This window comes from Rhineura floridana, chromosome 8 (assembly GCF_030035675.1).
Source record: "Rhineura floridana isolate rRhiFlo1 chromosome 8, rRhiFlo1.hap2, whole genome shotgun sequence".
Lineage (NCBI taxonomy): Eukaryota > Metazoa > Chordata > Lepidosauria > Squamata > Rhineuridae > Rhineura > Rhineura floridana.
Window position 1 is genome coordinate 123,540,010 of NC_084487.1, and position 19,005 is coordinate 123,559,014.

The window sequence follows — 19,005 nt, forward strand, 5'->3', positions numbered from 1 at the left end:
CATGCAGAAGATCAATCCTTGCCACTTTCAGCACAAAGGTTCTCAGGCAGCAGACCTTTGATTGTGACCTTCAGAGCCACTGCCAGTCTGAATAAATAGCCCTGGGCATAGCGGTCTGCCTGGGTATAAGGTGCATTCATATGTTCATATGTTTGCTGCTTCTCAGCTGTGTCCCAGGTTGCAGTCTGTTGACTTTGCTCCTAGGGAATCAATGAAAACTGAATCAGACTCTGTTTCCACAAGACATGCCTACCTCTTCAGTAACACGGCACACACTTATTTCTTAATCATGACTGAGTATGACACTAGAGAGTGCAATGAAATGTTGAGAATTGGCTTCTCAAAGATCATTATGCAGAAATTATAATACAGAGACAATAATTTAAGGTGTATATTTGCATTTGCAATCATTCTGTGTGTGTGTTTGAGCACAATTGTACTTTGAAGTGGTAGCCATTTGCTATATAATGCCTACAAAAATGAAGGCAAAGTTAAGGTTGGTATCAGTTCTATAGTGAGAGGTGGGTGGTAAATAACATGGTGTCAGCTTTTGAATTATTATTCCTAGAGGCGTATTTGATTTATTTTAACCCTGCAGAGTTAATGATGCTTAAGAGCATTGGTTCCACTAACCAGGGAGAAATAACGCCCCGCTCGCTGCGCAGCTGATGGGAGGGGCATAGTTGCAGATGGGGGTGAAGCTGCTGCCCCATCTTTAAAAAGGGGCAAAAGTCACACGTCGCGCCTGTGACGTGAGCATGACTTGGTGAAGGGAGGGGGGAGGCTGGAGGGCTTATTTAAGCCCAGCGGCCCCTCCTACCTTCCTCTTTCAATCACGACGCCCACCCCACCCTCCCTCTTTTATGGTGTGCCTAGGGGTCGCTTCGGGGCCAAGTAGGAATTTTTATCCTGCCCACCCTCGTTGGCGGGCAGGTTTTTTGCCTGCTTCACACTCTGGGAGTGGGAGGGAATCGGGTTTGGGGGTGTTGTTGTTAATAGGTGGTTTTGGCTGATTTGGCACATTTATATATTGAAGGCTAATGCCCTATGGGGCACTTTCGTTATAGCACTGGTGCGGGAAGGTGCGGGAAGGGGAATAGTTAAGGACAGCTAGGTGCCCCCCTTAAGCACCTTTGGAGGTGATTGGCAGTTCCAGAGGCCTGTCCTGCAAGGCTTTGCGGCTCAAGGACAGGATATGGGCTGCCTCTGGGGCTAACTTATCTCATCTACCCAAGGGTTATTCAACCCTGGGTGGGGATGATGTGGGAAGGCCCCCCTACTCACCTACAAGGTGTGGCCAGGGTAAGGGGTAAGCAGATGGGCTTGCCCTTGCCCCAGCAGGGGCTGGTCACCCAAGAGCTGTATGGCAAGCTACTTGCTTAGAGATAGTCCCGCACCTAGATTTTCCCTCTGCCCGTCACTTTAATTGGGTTTGTATGTTGTAATTTAATATAGTGGCCCTTGTTCAACCCAAGCTGAAGTGTCAGTGTCTTATTTTGCTCCTCAACTGCATATAGAGGACAGCAAGCAGTGTATGTTGGGAAACCATGTGGATCAAACTTGTTTGTTCTCACCTACTCTGAATACGAGCAGGATCAGTTGCTCCTGGGACTAAAATAGGGTTTTGAATAAATTTCAGCAGTTACTGCAACAGTGTCTACTGGATTTTTTCCCCTCTTAAATAAACGATTACCCCACCAGTCCATACTACCATAATGGCCAGGAATGAATCCATGTGATTCATGTGGGCTAGACCATTTCTTTTTGTATTTATTTATTTATTTATTTATTAAACTTATATACCGCCCGACTAGCAATAGCTCTCTGGGCGGTTAACATAAAATACAATAAAATTACAGAATCTGATACAACAAGCATATAAAAACTACACAATCTAAAACCAAGTTACAAACATTTAACTAAGATTAAAATGCCTCAGAGAAGAGAAAGGTTTTAACTTGGCGCCGAAAAGATGATAGTGTCGGCACCAAGCATACCTCCTCGGGGAGACTGTTCCACAATCTGGGGGCCGCCACTGAGAAGGCCCTAGATCTCGTCACCACCCTCCGGGCCTCCCTATGTGTCGGGACCCGGAGGAGGGCCTTCGTAGTAGACCATAGTGTACGAGCCGGTTCGTATCGGGAGAGGCGTTCCGACAGATATCGTGGTCCCGCACCATATAAGGCTTTATAGGTTAACACCAACACTTTGAATCTGGCCCGGAAGCATATTGGAAGCCAGTGCAGGCGAGCCAGAACAGGTGTTATATGCTCAGACCGCTTAGTTCTTGTTACCAGTCTGGCCGCCATATTTTGCACTAGCTGTAGCTTCCAAACTGTCTTCAAAGGTAGCCCTACGTAAAGCGTGTTGCAGTAGTCCAAACGCGAGGTTACCAGAGCATGTACTACTGATGTAAGGTCCTCCTTACTCAGATAGGGACGTAGCTGGGCTACCAACCGAAGTTGGTAGAATGCATTCCGTGCCACCGAGGCTACATGAGCCTCAAATGAGAGGGAAGAGTCTAAAACGACTCCCGGACTACGAACCTGTTCCTTTAGGGGGAGTGTAACCCCGTCCAGGACAGGGTATATATCCACCACCTGATCAGAGAAACCATCCACCAACAGCATCTCAGTCTTATCAGGATTGGGTCTCAGCTTGTTAGTTCTCATCCAGTCCATTGTCATGGCCAGGCAACGGTTCAGCACATCGACCGCCTCACCTGAAGAAGATTGAAAGAAGTAGAGCTGCGTGTCATCAGCGTACTGATGACAACACACTCCAAAACTCCTGATGACCGCACCCAACGGCTTCATATAGATGTTAAAGAGCATGGAAGACAAAACCGAACCCTGCGGGACCCCACATTGGAGAACCCACGGTGTCGAGCAATGTTCCCCAAGCACTATCTTTTGGAGACGGCCCACCAAGTAGGAGCGGAACCACTGCAAAGCAGTGCCTCCAACACCCAACTCCGCAAGCCTCTCCAGAAGGATACCATGGTCGATGGTATCAAAAGCCGCTGAGAGATCAAGGAGAATCAACAGAGTTACACTCCCTCTGTCTCTCTCCCGACATAGGTCATCAAACAGGGCGACCAAGGCTGTCTCAGTGCCAAAACCAGGCCTGAAGTCCAATTGAAATGGATCTAGATAATCGGTTTCATCCAAAAGCGTCTGGAGCTGGTCGGCAACCACTCGTTCCAAGATCTTGCCCAGGAATGGAACGTTCGCTACCGGTCTGTAGCTGCTGAAATCTTCTGGGTCCAAGGAAGGTTTTTTCAGGAGTGGTCTCACAGCTGCCTCTTTCAGACAGCCGGGGACCACTCCCTCTCGCAAGGAGGCATTTATCACTTCCTTGGCCCAGCCAACTGTTCCCTCCTTGCTAGTTTTTATTAGCCAAGAGGGGCAAGGATCTAGTACCGAAGTGGTTGCACGTACCTGTCCAAGCACCTTGTCCACGTCCTCGAACTGAACCGACTGAAACTCATCCAACAAAACATGACAAGACTGTGCTCCAGACACCTCGCTAGGGTTAACTGCTATAAAATGGGAGTCTAGGTCCCGGCGAATGCATAAGATCTTATGCTGGAAGTGCTCAGCGAACTCATTACAGCGGGCCACCGATGTATCTACTGTGTCCTGTAGGCCTAGATGGAGTAGCCCTCGGACGACTCTAAAAAGCTCCGCTGGGCGGGAGAGAGATGACTTAATAGTGGCGGCGAAATGTTGTTTTTTCGCCGCCCTCACCGCTCCTGCATACAGCTTAGTGGAAGCGCGAACCAGCGCATAATTGCATTCATTGGGAGTTCATCTCCATCTCCGCTCAAGCCGCCTCCTATCTTGTTTCATTGCTCTCAGCTCTGGAGTATACCAAGGAGCTGAATGAGCTCTACAGAGGAGAGGGCGTGCAGGAGCGATCGTGTCCACAGCCCGGGTCATCTCTGTATTCCACAGATTAGCCAGGGCTTTGACAGGAGCGCCAGTCCTATCAGCCGGAAAATCCCCCAGAGCCCTTTGAAAACCTTCAGGATTCATTAGTCTCCGGGGGCAGACCAATTTAATAGGTCCCCCACCCTTGCAGAGGGGAAAGGCCACTAAAAGTCTAAACTTCAGCAAGCAGTGATCTGTCCATGACAAAGGGAGAGATGTAAAACTCCCCACATCCAGATTACTATCCCCATGTCCAGTAGCAAAGATAAGGTCGAGAGTATGCCCCGATGTATGTGTTGGGCCACTAACATATTGGGACAGCCCCATGGTTGTCATGGCGTCCATGAAGTCCTGAGCTGCCCCGGACAAAGTAGCCTCAGAGTGGATGTTGACATCCCCCAATACTAATAGTCTGGGGGATCTCAACAATACCTCCGAGACCACTTCCGTCAGCTCAGTTAGGGAAGCCATTGGGCAGCAAGGTGGGCGGTACACCAAAAGGATTCCCAGTCTGTCCCTCTGGCCCAACACAAGGTGCAAACACTGCAGACCAGTAACTGCATGGACATGGTGCTTGGTGAGTGAGATGGAACTCTTATAGACCACAGCAACCCCGCCTCCCCGACCCTCAGATCTACCATGATGCTGAACCAAATACCCCGGTGGGCAGCGCTGGGAGAGACTAACTCCTCCCTGTTCGTCCACCCAGGTCTCGGTTATGCATGCCAGATCGGCTGCCTTGTCCATAATCAAATCATGGACGAGGGAGGCTTTATTGTGTACCGATCTGGCATTAAAAAGCAGCAACTGGAGATCTGAGAGTTGGCTGAGAGGACAACCAACAACCCTGCGGATATGAGAAGGACCGGAACGAGGTACAGCCACTACATGTCTGGGCCGCATTCCCCTTACCTGGCACGTCCTTCTCATAACACCATACCTCCCTCTGCCTGTCACTACGGCAATTGGGGCCCCCTCAATTCTCCCCGCTTGATGGAAAAACCTCTTCCCCAGGCACATTGTAAACTATAAATGCAAAAAACTCATATACTTAAAAATACACACTCACTCATAACATACATTCATACAAATACCCACACATCCAATTCAAATCCGCACAGTAAACATAGTCCCGCACTCTGTACGAACGAACGCCAACTCTGGACCTCTCTTCTTCCACGATGTTATTGTGGCTCCGCAGAAGGTTGCAACTCAGTTCTAATTGTTACTTAGATTTTTTGTACACGTCACAGCTTGCCCAGCATCCTCTAGGTCAGCCTTTCCGAACCAGTGTGCCTCCAGATGCTGTTGGACCACAACTCCCATCTCTAGGTGCTGGTGCCAAAGTAGCTAGAGAACTTTGGACAGCCTAAAATGGCATGTAGATCCTGGCAGACCTGCCAAACATTTGTTGATTTCAGCAAGGCCCTCCAGTGTTCTGTAGGAAAATCCATCCTTACAAAACCCAAAAGCTTCTTGTAAGTTTAGACAACAGCCCTAGAATCTGAACTCATTTCTAAAGATAGAACCAAATGAATTTTGCAGCCCACCTGAACGATGTTCTTCAGTTGTACCTTACCCTATGAGATGAACCCCAAATTTACTGAAATCTTAACAGATAATGTTAACTATTAACAAATAAATAGACTTATAAAGACAGGCTCTGAAACCAGGACAACTTGTTCAGAAAAAGTTTTTTTTTCCAATAATTGCAGCTTCAGTAATGTTTTGTTTCTTTTATTTACTTAGCCTGCAATCTTAAGCACATTTACCTGGGAGTAAGTCCCCTTGAACTCAATAGGACTTACTTTTGAGTAGACATCTCTAGGATGGCATTGTTATGCAGCTTTCCTTTGTTAAAATGGAAGGAGTATATTAAAGGATATTTCAATCTAGTGTGAAGTCACTTTTAAAAAAATCTATGCCACCTCTACCTTTTACCCACCCCACTGCCTATCTCTCAACTTCATTATCGCAACTGCTTTATTGTGTTTTTTTTCCATCTTATCTTTATATAGGCAAGTGATCACTTCTATCACCTCTCCCATTTTGCATTGCCATTGCCTCTCCTTCATTCCATTTAAAATCAGTTACTGGAAACCCTTTCAGCTGTTCATAAGCCATCCCTCAAGTTTCTCTTCTTGCAAATATGGATCTGTTCTTACACACACACAAATGTGGGGTGCCAGCTCTCAGGGGTATGTCCTCCCACTACCAGGCATAGCAGGAGTGGTAAGGAGGAGTGTAGCCCTCCAGATGTTGTTGGATTCCAACTCCTGTCAGCCCAGCCAGCATGGCCAGTGGTCAGGGATAATGGGAGGTATAGTCCAACAACATCTGGAGGACTACAGGTTTCCATCCCTGAGGTATGGAATTTGAAATAATTCAAAGTATAAGAACACTTATACCAGTGCTGGGTATATGAAAAAATGGAAATGGACTGCCCTCAAGTCGATCCCGACTTATGGTGACCCTATGAATAGGGTTTTCATGGTAAGCAGTATTCAGAGGTGGTTTACCATTGCCTTCCTCTGAGGCTGAGAGGTAGTGACTGGCCCAAGGTCACCTAGTGAGCTTCATGGCTGTGTGGGGATTCAAACCCTGGTCTCCCAGGTCATAGTCCAACACTCTAATCACTACACCACATTGGCTATATGGGTATATAAATCTATTCTTATCTGGTTTTCATATTGGAAATGCTCCATTCTGCTCTTTACCTCTACGTTGGTTATCGATGCTAGATGTTATTCCATGCCATGTAAACACATTGTGCATGCTATTCAAACTCCTGACTCTACCATTCTTAGGCTGCTGGCTGGTAAACTACAATACAATCTACTGACTCTAAAATTAATCTGGTATAACAAAAGATCAAATTTCCTTTTAAATCGTGGTCTACCCTATAAGTATCATTTTAATCAATATAACATTATAGTTACTAGCTATATGAGTGTTTATCTGAGGGAAATGGATATTGATCCAAGATTTTGCAGAGAAAGCTGGCCATCATGAACTCCCTAACAGCAGAAAATTCAACGTTGATTGAATATCTATTTTTAGTTTTCAAAGTCATGGCCAAAAGTGCAGAAAGCTGTAGATTGCAAAACCCTTGAAAGTCCTGCTTTAGATGCCTTATAAATCAATACATCATGCCCTTTAATATAGTAGATTACACTTGTAATCTACTATAGCCCCATTGTTACCTGTTTTTAGACTTGCTCATGATTGAGAACATAGACATCACAACTTCTGTATCACCATCTAATAAAGATAAATAATGTTGGGGAAAATTTTAAGATACCTAGCACACAAACTATGACATGACACATTGTCCACAACTATAGCATGGCACAAAGTTTGGTTGGGAGCATAGATTAGTGTACTTAGCCTAATGGTTAGTCCAGCTCTGATATTAACTAAATACAACAGCTATGAAGTAGTTGTTAGGAAACAGAGGCACACTATTCTTTCAGGTGCCCCCTGTCTCGCTGCATCATAGCTACATAAAACACTTCATTTGTCATCTTAAAGGCATATTTGGTGCTGCTCTGTGCAGGATCACGTCTGCTGTCTAGGTCTCTTAGCAGCCTAAGATTAATCAATGCCAAAATATTTAAAGGAGAAAATATCAGTGAGATTGATCTCTGTCACTGAATAATTGCTGCTGTGCTGAGAGAGAGTGGTGCAGAGCAATCGAAAGCCTGTCTTCAGGTGGTCCTCTGTGTGCATGGGTCTGTACCAGCTGTCGTCTTTGTTTTCTGGCATGTTGCTTTTTATTTCAAAGACATACTCGAGATATGTTTAAAAATAACTGATGAGGAGTCATCCCCAGGATAATGGAGTGTGTCTTAATAGATCTAAAGGCCATTATGTAAGAATATGTCAGCCATCTGTCTGGAATGCTTTGATTTGGATTCCTGCATTGAGCAGGGGGTTGGACTCAATGGCCTTACAGGCCCCTTCCAACTCTACTATTCTATGATTCTATGTAAAATCTATTTTTAAAAAAACTCTTCTGCTTTTACCCATAGTTCTTAGTTGTCTTCCTAGTCTCAAATCAATCTCTACAAACTTCCTACCCTGGGAAACTTGGCAATTCTTTTGCCAAATATGATACAGCCTTCACAATTCAGGGAACATTTTGCTTCAAGAGCTTTCACCAGCAAATCACTGGAAAAATCATGCTATTTTTAGGACCAACTGATGATGTTTGCAAGGCAGTATACAAGCTTCCAAGTTGCACAGAACTCTTAGTGCAAGTCCATACTTTCAAATCCATTTTGCAGAGCAGTCTCATGGAATCCAGGTCCATGGAGGAAGTAACGTATGATGTGTTCAGCATCGTATTTTTCTTGTGTATCGTTATTGGGTCCTGTATTTGTAGAATTATTAGCTGCCAAGGAAGGAGCAGCCTTGGTAAGATGCAGTAGTGGGGGGGAGGTTGGGGTTTAATAATGTTTTAAGATTAGATATCTCCTATCTTGGTTCCTCCATGTGTCATGCACTACGGCCACCACACTGGCTTCCCATGCAGTTCCAGGACCCAATTCCCCATCCTGGGCAATTGATCCTTGCAAACTATCTCCCCTTGCCAAGGTTGAGCAATCCAACAGCAACCCTCCAATGTAGGTAGACTGCCACCACCCCTTAATCTGATTATCCACTCTGAGTCAGGGGAAACCCAGAGCCCAGAAGTAACTCTGCCAGGGATTCCAAAAGACAAGAGCTAAACAGGCACTCCTCGTCCTGGAGCCCCAGGCAAACCCAACGCCCAATAGTCAGTGGTCAGTGGCCAAGGTACCAGATTCAGAGTCAAATTTCCCTTCCTGCAAAGAACACACATGGGTAAATAAGAAGTAGCTTTATTGAATATAATTATAAGTGCACAATTAATAGCAGCAAAATGGTTCCTTAAAACCCACACCCAAAACAGGGCCAGGTAGAATACAAACAGACAGAGAGTTCTATCACATAACAAAATAACAAAACTGACTAACCTATTCTACTTACTGAAGAGGTAGTTGTTGCAAAGTCTCCCCTCTCCCCAGAGAGACATAGTATGGGTAGTGAATGGCAGTGGAACCCACATGGACATCCACCTATAGGCAAGATGGATTCCAGGGGAACCTCTATACTTAAAGAAAAATCCCTAGTAACAGACCACACTAATTAGCCAATCAGGGGGCTTTCTCATGATGTAACTCTTCTTCAGGTCTTGGTGCCTAACAAGCACATCCATCTCTCCCTTCTCAGGCCAAGCTGACATTGGTACTAGTCTCCCAGAAGATAAGCAGGTGCTCTTCAAAGATCTGCTAATTAGCTTTAGCTGAGGAATGAAACTGCAAATTTTTCCACTCACACAGAAGCCTAATTTTAAGCAAGATGAAACCCCACAATTCTTTGCATGAGAGCCATGTTACATTCAGACTTTCTAACAAGCTCTTGACAACGTGCTTCCTTCTGTTCATGAAATCATAAAAAGTTCCCTGGTGGATCAAGTCAAGGGCCTATCTAGTCCAACACTCTCTTCCTGCAGTGGCCAGTTAGATGCCTAGGGATAGCCTACACACATGGCACAAGTGCAAAAGTACTCTCCCCACTTGCAATTCCCAACTATTGGTGTTCTTTCTGAGGCAATACTGCCTCCAACATAGAAGTAGAGCATAACTATTGTGGCTAGTAACCATTGATAGCTTTGGGTGGAAATGGACTGCCTTCAAGTCAATTCCAACTTATGGTGACCCCAGAGCTTGGAAAAGTTACTTTTTTGAACTACAACTTCCATCAGCCCAATCCAGTGGCCATGCTGGCTGGGGCTGAAGGGAGTTGTAGTTCAAAAAAGTAACTTTTCCATGCTCTGGGTGACCCTATGAATAGGGTTTTCATGGTAAGTGGTATTCAGAGGTGGCTTACCACTCCCTTCCTCTGAGGCTGAGAGGCAGTGGCTGGCCCAAGGTCACCCAGTGAGCTTCATGGCTATGTGGGGATTCAAACGCTGGTCTCCCAGGTCATAGTCCAACACTCTAACCAGCTGTATCCTCCATGAATTTGTCTAATCCTATTTTAAAGCCACTCAAGTAGACAGCTATCACTACCTCCTGTGAGAGTGAATTCCATGGTTTTAACTATGCTCTGTGTGAAGAAGTACTTTCTGTTCATACACAGATGTAACAAAAATATCATACTTCCCCATAATTCTGCTCCCAGGGAAAGTGATCCTATAAAATGCTGCTCTGGAACTTGGTACCAGTCAGGAATAGGAGAGTATGAAACAATATATAGCTTGTGAATGCCCTGTTCCTTTGTACTTTATCCCATATTGGAATGTTCTGTGTTCCCCTTAGTGACCTCCTTCTCCAGAACTGTCAGTGGAACATGGTTTTAAGATCAAGACTAACCAAATCAAAATAACCAGATCAAAATAACCAGCATTCCCTTGGTTCCTGACAACTGCTTGTACAAATAAAGGAAAGCTCTTGAATTGCTCTGTCATGGGTATTCTGATCATCCATCTTGCCTCCCCGACTTCTCTAGGCAATTCTATATATATTGTTCAGATCCTCCTCCACCGCCCTTTCTTCTCTTGCACATTCACTTCAAATCCACTTTTGCTTCTCTTAGCATTTCAGTAAAAGAGGAATCAGACGACAGACTTTATTGACTATTTGAACTCGCTGCGTGTGGCATTGTCTCTTTTTTGTGTTTTTATCTTTTAACCTCATCTGTCTAGATCTGAGCTTGAGAATTAACTTACTTAGCAAGCTGATACTCTGGGCTGAATTACATTGTGTTTCAATAGTTTAAGGTCTTGGGATTCAATTCACACCAAGACATCAATTTATAGTTGGTGTTCTGAGTGCTATAATAAAGCCTTTGCAGTTGATTGAGCAGCCTGCTGGGTCTGGCCAGTGGCCTATCTAGTCCAGCATCCTGTTCTTGCAATGGCCAACCAGATACCCATGGGAAGCCCGCAAGCAGGATCTGAGTGCAAGAGCACTCTGCCCTCCTGTGGCTTCCAGTGACCAGTATTCAGAACCTCCGACCGCATGTTTAACATGTAGGGAGAAAAGATTTCTTTAAATAATTAGATAAAAACAAGACTAAGGCTGAAATCTTAACCCCTCTTACCTAGGATAAAAGATCCTCCGTGGCGCAGAGTGGTAAGCGGCAGTAAGGCAGCCGAAGCTCTGCTCACGGCCAGAGTTCGATTCCAACAGAAGGAGGAAGTCGAATCTCCGGTAAAAGGGGTCGAGGTCCACTCAGCCTTCCATCCATCCGTGGTCGGTAAAATGAGTACCCAGCATATGCTGGGGGGTAAAGAAAGGCCGGGGACGGAACTGGCAATCCCACTCCATATATACGGTCTGCCTAGTAAACGTCGCAAGACATCGCCCTAAGAGTCAGAAACAACTCGCACTGCAAGTGCGGGGACACCTTTACCTTTTTTTACCTAGGATAAAGCTCCATTGGATTCAGTGGTGCTTCCTTCTGAATAGAGATGGTTAGGATTGCATGGCAATCTCATCTCCCCTCTGCCACTTAAGCGGCTTTAGACAAGCCCTGCTCTCTCAGCCAAAGTGTCAGGCTCCAGATAGAAGGTCTCCTAGTGTCCTTTATACTGCACTTTTATAGTGTTGGTGTTTTAATGTTTTTGTTTTAATTTAACAATACACAATGTAAGAAATGTTCCTAGGGCCATTTAATGACCTGCATTGCCAGAGTCCACAAAATTAGATGCCAAAAAAAGCACCAATGATGATTTTGAACTTTTAATTCTAGGGCCATAATCCTACAAAAACAACTGCTGTCTCCACTAATGTCATATTTAAGATGTTAAGAGCCAATATATATGTAAGGCGTAATGTATGTTGAATGTCTAATGTGCATAATAACCAGCCATTGTACACATTCATTAGGCTTCATTGAGATGCTGAAACTAAGCAGGTCTGGGTCTGGTCAATGCCTTGATGGGAGACCGCCTGGGAACCACATGTATGCCACCTTGGGTTCCATGGTGAAAGGGTATAAATGTAATTAATTAATTAAGTGCACATCACCTGTCCATTAAGAGGGAAATGTGTACATTTCCAGGCCAGTTTGCATAACCTCCAGCAGCCCTTGAGGAATGTGCATATCTCAATTATATTTTGTACATTCTCTGGGAAATATGCATATTCTCTGGTATATTAGCTGGAGAATGTACAAAATGCAGTTGAGATACGCACATTCTCCAAGGTCAGTTGGAGTTTATTGACCAGGAATTGTACACTTCCCTGTTCACTATTAGAGATTATGCTTAATGCTTGGGGAATGTACAAAATGTGGTTGATATGTGCATGTTTCCCAAGGCCAGTTGGAGTTTATTGACCTGTTCACTATTGGCTTCTTGTTAATTGAATCTTTCCCCTCGAAGGGAGGGAGTGATGTGGGAAAGATCTAGATCAGGTCTATTTTTTAAAAAAAAGAAAGAAAAAAATGCTGGTTGCCATGATCTAGTTTTAATCATGGTTTTTAAAAAATGTTTAAAAAATGAATTTGCATTAGAATATACAGTTACTGAAAGCATTGCAATGCAGATGGAAACCATATCACTTGACTGTTCGTTCCAATTCTTATTTGGATGTGCATCCAATTTACACCAATAGTTCTTGATCCAGCAAGTGATATGCATATGTGAACTTGTTTAGACCCTGATATCCTTAGCCGGAACAGGGCAGATGTCCAGTCAATCCTGGAGTCAAAGATAAGTATATAACAGTCCTAATGGCGGCACTAATAATCTGGAGCAGAACAGCTAATCATTTGTAGCTTCCACAGCAGTTTCTCTCTAATAATCTGTATTGCGGGGAGGGATGCAAGGTGGGTGACACCTGCAAAGAAATGCTCTCCCACATACATATATGCAGTGTTAACATGCTAGTGAAAAATTGTAACACCTGCTACATTAGGAACAGATTTCAGAAGGAAAGGAAATTATGTTCTTCAATATATGCCATTTTAGACTTAAATTAGTGATTATTTTATACCTTTTTATTTTTGAATAGTCTGTTCCCCTCTTTCTCCAGCTCTTGGAATCAAATGGGTTAGAAAACAATGTAAATGAATAGAAGATATAGGATCCCTTATCAAACTGCAACAAACACAGGTTAGTTACTGCATTCACACACATGGCAGGTAATTCCAACTCCACTGAAAATGTGTATCCAGGTGATACACAAACTGGCTGCACAACCAATCCAAGAAAATAGAGAACATCCCATTCCAAAGCCCCTGGTATACATAAGCAATATTAGGAATTTGAGCCCACCCTGACACTTATCTGAAAGGTAAAGAAACATGATTAACCATTCGAGAGAGAGAGCACTTTTCCTTGCCCCTGTGGCAAAACTTCAGACTAGATCCTGCTTTCATGCAGCAGTGCTAAGTTGTTGATACTGCTTCTGGTATATATAAAGCTTTTCCCGAAAAGCACACTTTTTTCCTTGGTTGACAGTAAAATGGATGGTCTTCTGAAAGGAGCTTTTTGTTCCCATTGTTTTTGTTTCCAAACAGTGGGGGAGATTGCAGGACAATTTAATCTCCTTTTGAGTTCACCTGGATATAGGAGTTAAAAATGTACTAACAGGAAGCCTAAAGCAGTGGAAAGGAAGAGTACAGGAAGAACGTAACAAAAGCACTATCTTTGTGAGCCATAAATAAAGAACTTTGACCATCAAGCAGTCACATTATTTTAAAAAAATCAGTAATGTTTGGTAGCCTTTGGTAGCCTTTGTGTCCGGATGTTGTAGGATAAGGATTCAAGTGAAAAAATTAGGTACATATAATCCAGTCGATAATCTGCAGGCAAAAATGGATGTACAACACAGCCCTCGTGCAAATGCAGCTCTTTGTAAAGGGGGGGAGAGGGGTTAATGATGGGAGGGAAGAGAAGGAAGCAGTGGTGGACTGGATTACCTTCCTTATCAGCAGATTGATTAGTATTCATTAGCAAAAACTTGTCATTGCATTTGGGCTTAATAGCTATTGGGGGTAACTTTCTCACTGCAGAAGCTGATACTCACACTTTAGATCTATTAATACTCTTTCTTTCTATGCAGATCTGTTGCTTGTGGTTAGGGATGAGTGAGAATTTCAGTTCAGTTCATAATTTCAAGTCAAATCTATCAAATTCACAGTTTCTGAAACAATATGAGAACTGAAACCCAGCCATCCTTCGAAATTCTCATTTATTTGAATGTTGTGATGCAGTTCGTCAAACAATGTTTACAAAAATGCAATTGTTAGGGGAAAGTGTGCATAAAATGAATATATGAGTGAAACCAGCATGCAAAGATGCATTATATGACAAGACATGGCTTGCAAAAATGTGTACATTTGTCAAAACTGGGTACAAATGTGTTTGGTAGCAGAAATTTGCACTAAAATGCTGGAGAATTTTCATGATTTTTTTTAAAATCGCAAACTGCTGCAGAAATGTGGAGAACTTGATTTAAGCCTGGAAAAATGAGAAACTGAGAGAACTGGAATTGACAGATCTTTCCATCCCTGCTTGTAACCACTGCCTGGATGCACTCTGTTACCCTTATACCTATGGTGGGTGTGAGAAACACCTACTCTCATTGGATCTGTGTAGTCTGTACTGAGCCACCTCCTACTTCTTGCATTTTCTTGGTGTTTTTGCCCCATGGATGATGCAAAACTCCCCCCCAATGTACACATACATATACTGAAGATGTTTTATGTGGTTAGATTTTAAATTTCTTTGTAAGCTGGCCTGAGCCATGAAAAGGCTGGGATGGGAATATTTTAAATAAATTTTAAAAATCTAGTCAACTTCACATAGCTGATGTGAAGGGAGCTCTAACTTACACTGCCATTGATTTGTTTATCTTATTCTGCAGAATTATTTGCTGGGTTTGCTGCAGCAGACCAAAAGGGATGCCCTTCTGGAATTTGTACTACTTAGTGTCTTCCTCTGCCACAGCAATGTCATCATTTCCCCCAGTAATACTGTTGCCTACTCCCTCTCTTCCCTGCCAGGAGCACAGCTGTTCAGCCTCATATTGAATGGATGTGGCATTTCTTCTGAATGCAAAGGTTGATGAGTAGTCAGCTGCAGATCTCCACACCACTGCTTTTCCCCCTCCCTCCCTCCCTCCCTCCCTCCCTCCCCACTGCAAACTATGGTGAGCAGCTGATATAGATCTAGAAGAAAAAGCAAGCTCACTGGTTCAACAATGTAAAAATTACCACACATACAGTCCACCGTACAATCTCATTTATTGTCAATTTAAAGCAAATGTGAGGAAATTTTGATCATCCAGATGTTTTCAGACTACAACTGCCTTCAGCCCCAGGGAGCATGGCCAATGGCCAGGGATGCTGGGAGTTGTAATTCAGCGACATCTGGAGCACCAAAAGTTCCCCACACCTGCTTTAAAGAATATTAGGTAACAGGGCTGGGAAAGACCCTTTGCCAGAGATCTTAGACCAAGGGTGGAGAACTTGATGCCTTCCAGATCTTGTTGGACTCCAACTCCCAACATCCCTGATCATTGGGCATGGTGGCTGGGTCTGATGGGAGTTGGAGTCCAAGAAGTTCAGGAGGGCTATGGGCTCCCCATTCCTGCCTCTGATGGTGGCCAGTCAGAGCTTGAAGAAACAATAGTCTGATATGGTATACGGGAGCTCCTTGTAAAAGTGGGAGAAACACAACAGATACCTGTGAGGGGTAGCAGAAGATCAACCCTCACTGAAAATCTGGAAGAATCTATTTGGCCCGTCTTCTCACAATAGGTCAGATGGAACAGATGCAACATCTTAAACTTATTTAACGTATTGAACTAAAAGAAGATTATTGAAACATTAATGGTGTAACGGTTAAGGTGTTGGACTACGACCAGGGTTCAAATCCCCACACAGCCATGAAGCACACTGGGTGACGTTGGGCCAGTTACCGCCTCTCAGCCTCCTGAAAACCCTATTCATAGGGTCGCCATAGGTCAGAATCGACTTGAAGGCAGTACATTTACATTTTTTAAAATACCATTTTCTCTGTAGGTGTGCGATTTACTTCAAAATATCTGTCCTGCCCAGAATCAAAGGAACCAAACTGAGGTGAGGTTGGTTCTGTTTCTCATTACTGTGATGGTCACATGCAAAGCAGTGAGCTTCATAAACATATCTTTCCTGACTCGCTACTTCCCCTATCTATTCTATCTATGCAGTTCTCTGCAGCGTGTGGGGAGAGTTGACTCAACACTAGAGTCTGGGAAGGCACCTGCTTAAGTAGGGAAAGTCTTCTCATGTAAACGATGGCTCTGATGGAGTTCCATCCGCTGAAAGTCTTCTCATGCCTCCTCATGCAGGGCAAGTGGGGGCGAGCCTCTGACGGCCCATCCGACAGCGAGCCTTCACTAGGTGACAGTGCAGGCTGTGGAAGCAAGATGCTGGTTGGTGGGGAAATGTTTGAAGTGCCAGGCAGGGATTCCTGTGCTGGCAGCATTGGCGGACACAAAGGGTAGCTTCCCAATGATTCAGGTGGGAACTTGCAGGCGGAGATGGACGTGCCTCAATGGGAGTGCCAGCCGGGGAAGTCTGTGGGCTGTCAGAGCCACCCCCTCCTCCAATGCCTCTGGGAACCTCGTCCTCATCTGACTCCTGTCCCTGATCTAACTCTCCCTGTGCCTGGGTCACAACATAATTCCCCCCTCCATGCTCCATCTCCCCCCACCCCCCGGGCTTGGGCTAGTCCAGGTAGGTGTTGTGAAACTCTCTCACCAAATCCGGCGTGTGGACGTCATCGCCTGACTCCCATGAACGCTCTGCCTGGTCGTATCCCTTCCAGTGGATCAAGTATTGAAGTTGCCCTCAACGCTTCCGTGAGTCCAAAATCTGCTCCACTTCATACTCCTCTTGCCCATTCACAGCTATGGGGGGGATGGAGGCACCTCTGGTACCCTGTGGGGATCAGGGGGATGCTCTAGGGTAAGCAGGAAATGATGAAACACCAGATGTATCTTGAGGGTAGGAGGCAACCTCAGATGAAAGACCACTGGATTGACCTGAGCCTCAACTTCAAAAGGACCCACCTTTCTGTCTTCCAGTTTATGACATCTTGCCCGAGTAGGCAAATAATGCATGGACAGCCACACCTTGTCTCCTACATGGATTTCAGGCCCCTCCTATCAGTGTTGATTGGTAACTCTCTTATAGTTGGTCTTTGCCCTCTTTAGCTGTTCCTTCAGCAACTGCTGCATAGCCCGAAGCTCTTGCACAAAGTCCTCGGCAGTAGCGTGCACTGCATTGTTCTAAGCAAATTCTGCTAGAGGCAAAAAGGACATCCAGTTGTCTTGCTGGTAGTTGACATAACAATGAAGGTATTGCTCCAATGTGGCATTCATTCTCTCAGTCTGACCGTCTGTTTGTGGGTGATGGGACGATGACAGTCTCAGTTCACTCTGTAGAAGTTGCCACAAAGTGTGCCAAAACCGAGCCGTAAATTGTGGGCCTAATCCAAAACCAAACTGTCTGAAAGACCATGCAAATGGTAATTGTGCTGCACATACAGTTGAGCCGTTTCTTGTGCATTTGGAAGTCCTGAGCACGGAATGAAAAGAGCCATTTTAGTAAAAGCATCCACCACCAAAACCACCGGCGTCTTCCACTGGAAGAAGGGGAGGTCAGTGACGAAGTCCATAGTCACCATCTGCCAAGGATCCTCTGGCGTAGGGAGTGGTTCTAAGAGTCCTGCTGACCTTCCCATGACGTGTTTGGCTCTGGCACAGGTGGGACAGGACTGAACATAGCTCTCCACCTCCTGCTTCATCTGTGGCCACCAAAACTCCCTGGCAATTGCTTGAAAGGTTTTAAAAACTCCAAAATGCCCAGCAGTGGGAGAATCATGACACTGATTCAGGACCTTGGCTCTCACATCCCCAGGGGGCACGTACATAATGTCATAATGATACAGCACCTCCCCTTCAGTGTAAAGTCCTCTACACTTCCAGGAGGCTGCCCCTCTAGTTCTGAACGCTTCTCCTTGACAAATGGATCTCGTTCTTGTGCTGAATGCAGTTCCTCCACCCAGGAATCCTGGCACACCCCCGCCACCATCTTCTTGAGGGGTATAATAAGTTGTGGCGGTGTTGGGGTCGGGTTCTCCAGATATTCTGGTTTGTTGGACAAAGCATCTGCCCGCTTATTCTGCAACTGGGGAATGTAGTGGATTTTGAAATGGAAGTGAGTGAAGAATTGAACCCAGCGCACATGTCTCTGGTTTAACTTACGGGAGGTGTGGAGGCTCTCCAGGTTCTGATGATTGGTGCTCACATCTGTCTCATGCTACGCCCCTTCTAAAAGATGTCACCAAGTTTCAAAAGCATCCCGAATGGCCAACAACTGGATCCATTTCAGTCGGGTTTCGGGCCTAATTTTGGCACGGAAACAGCCTTGGTCGCCCTGTACAATGACCTCAGTTGGGAGAGAGACGGGGGGAGTGTGACTCTGTTGATTCTCCTTGCTCTCTCAGCAGCTTTCAATACCATCAACCATGGTATCCTTCTGGGAAGACTGGCTGAGTTGGGAGTAGGAGGGACTGCATGGCGGTGGTTCTACTCCTACTTGGTGGGTTGGCTCCAGAAGGTGGTGCTTGGGGAACATTGCTCAGCACCCTGGACTCTCCAGTATGGGGTTCCACAGGGGTCAGTTCTGTCCCCCATGCTGTTCAACATCTACATGAAACCGTTGGGTGCATTCATCCAGAGCTTTGGAGTGCATTGCCATCAGTCTGCTGATGACATGCAGCTCTATTTCTCCTTTTCATCTTCTTCAGGTGAGACTGTTAATGTGATGAACCAGTGGCTGGCTGCGACACTGGACTGGATGAGGGCTAATAAACTGAGGCTTAATCCAGACAAGACTGAGATGCTGCTAGTGGGTGGTTCTTCTGACCAGATGGTGGATGTCCAACCTGTTCTGGATGGGGTTGCACTCCCCATGAAGGAGCAGGTTCATCGCTTAGGGGTTCTCCTAGAACCATCTCTGTCACTTGAGGCTCAGGAAGCCTTGGTGG

The 19,005-nt window shown here is 45.1% G+C and overlaps 1 protein-coding gene across 1 annotated transcript in view; it reads left to right on the forward strand.

Moving 5' to 3' along the window:
* Positions 1-19,005, forward strand: part of PCLO (piccolo presynaptic cytomatrix protein) — a 394,902-nt gene that overhangs the window by 351,893 nt on the left and 24,004 nt on the right. The window lies entirely within an intron of this gene.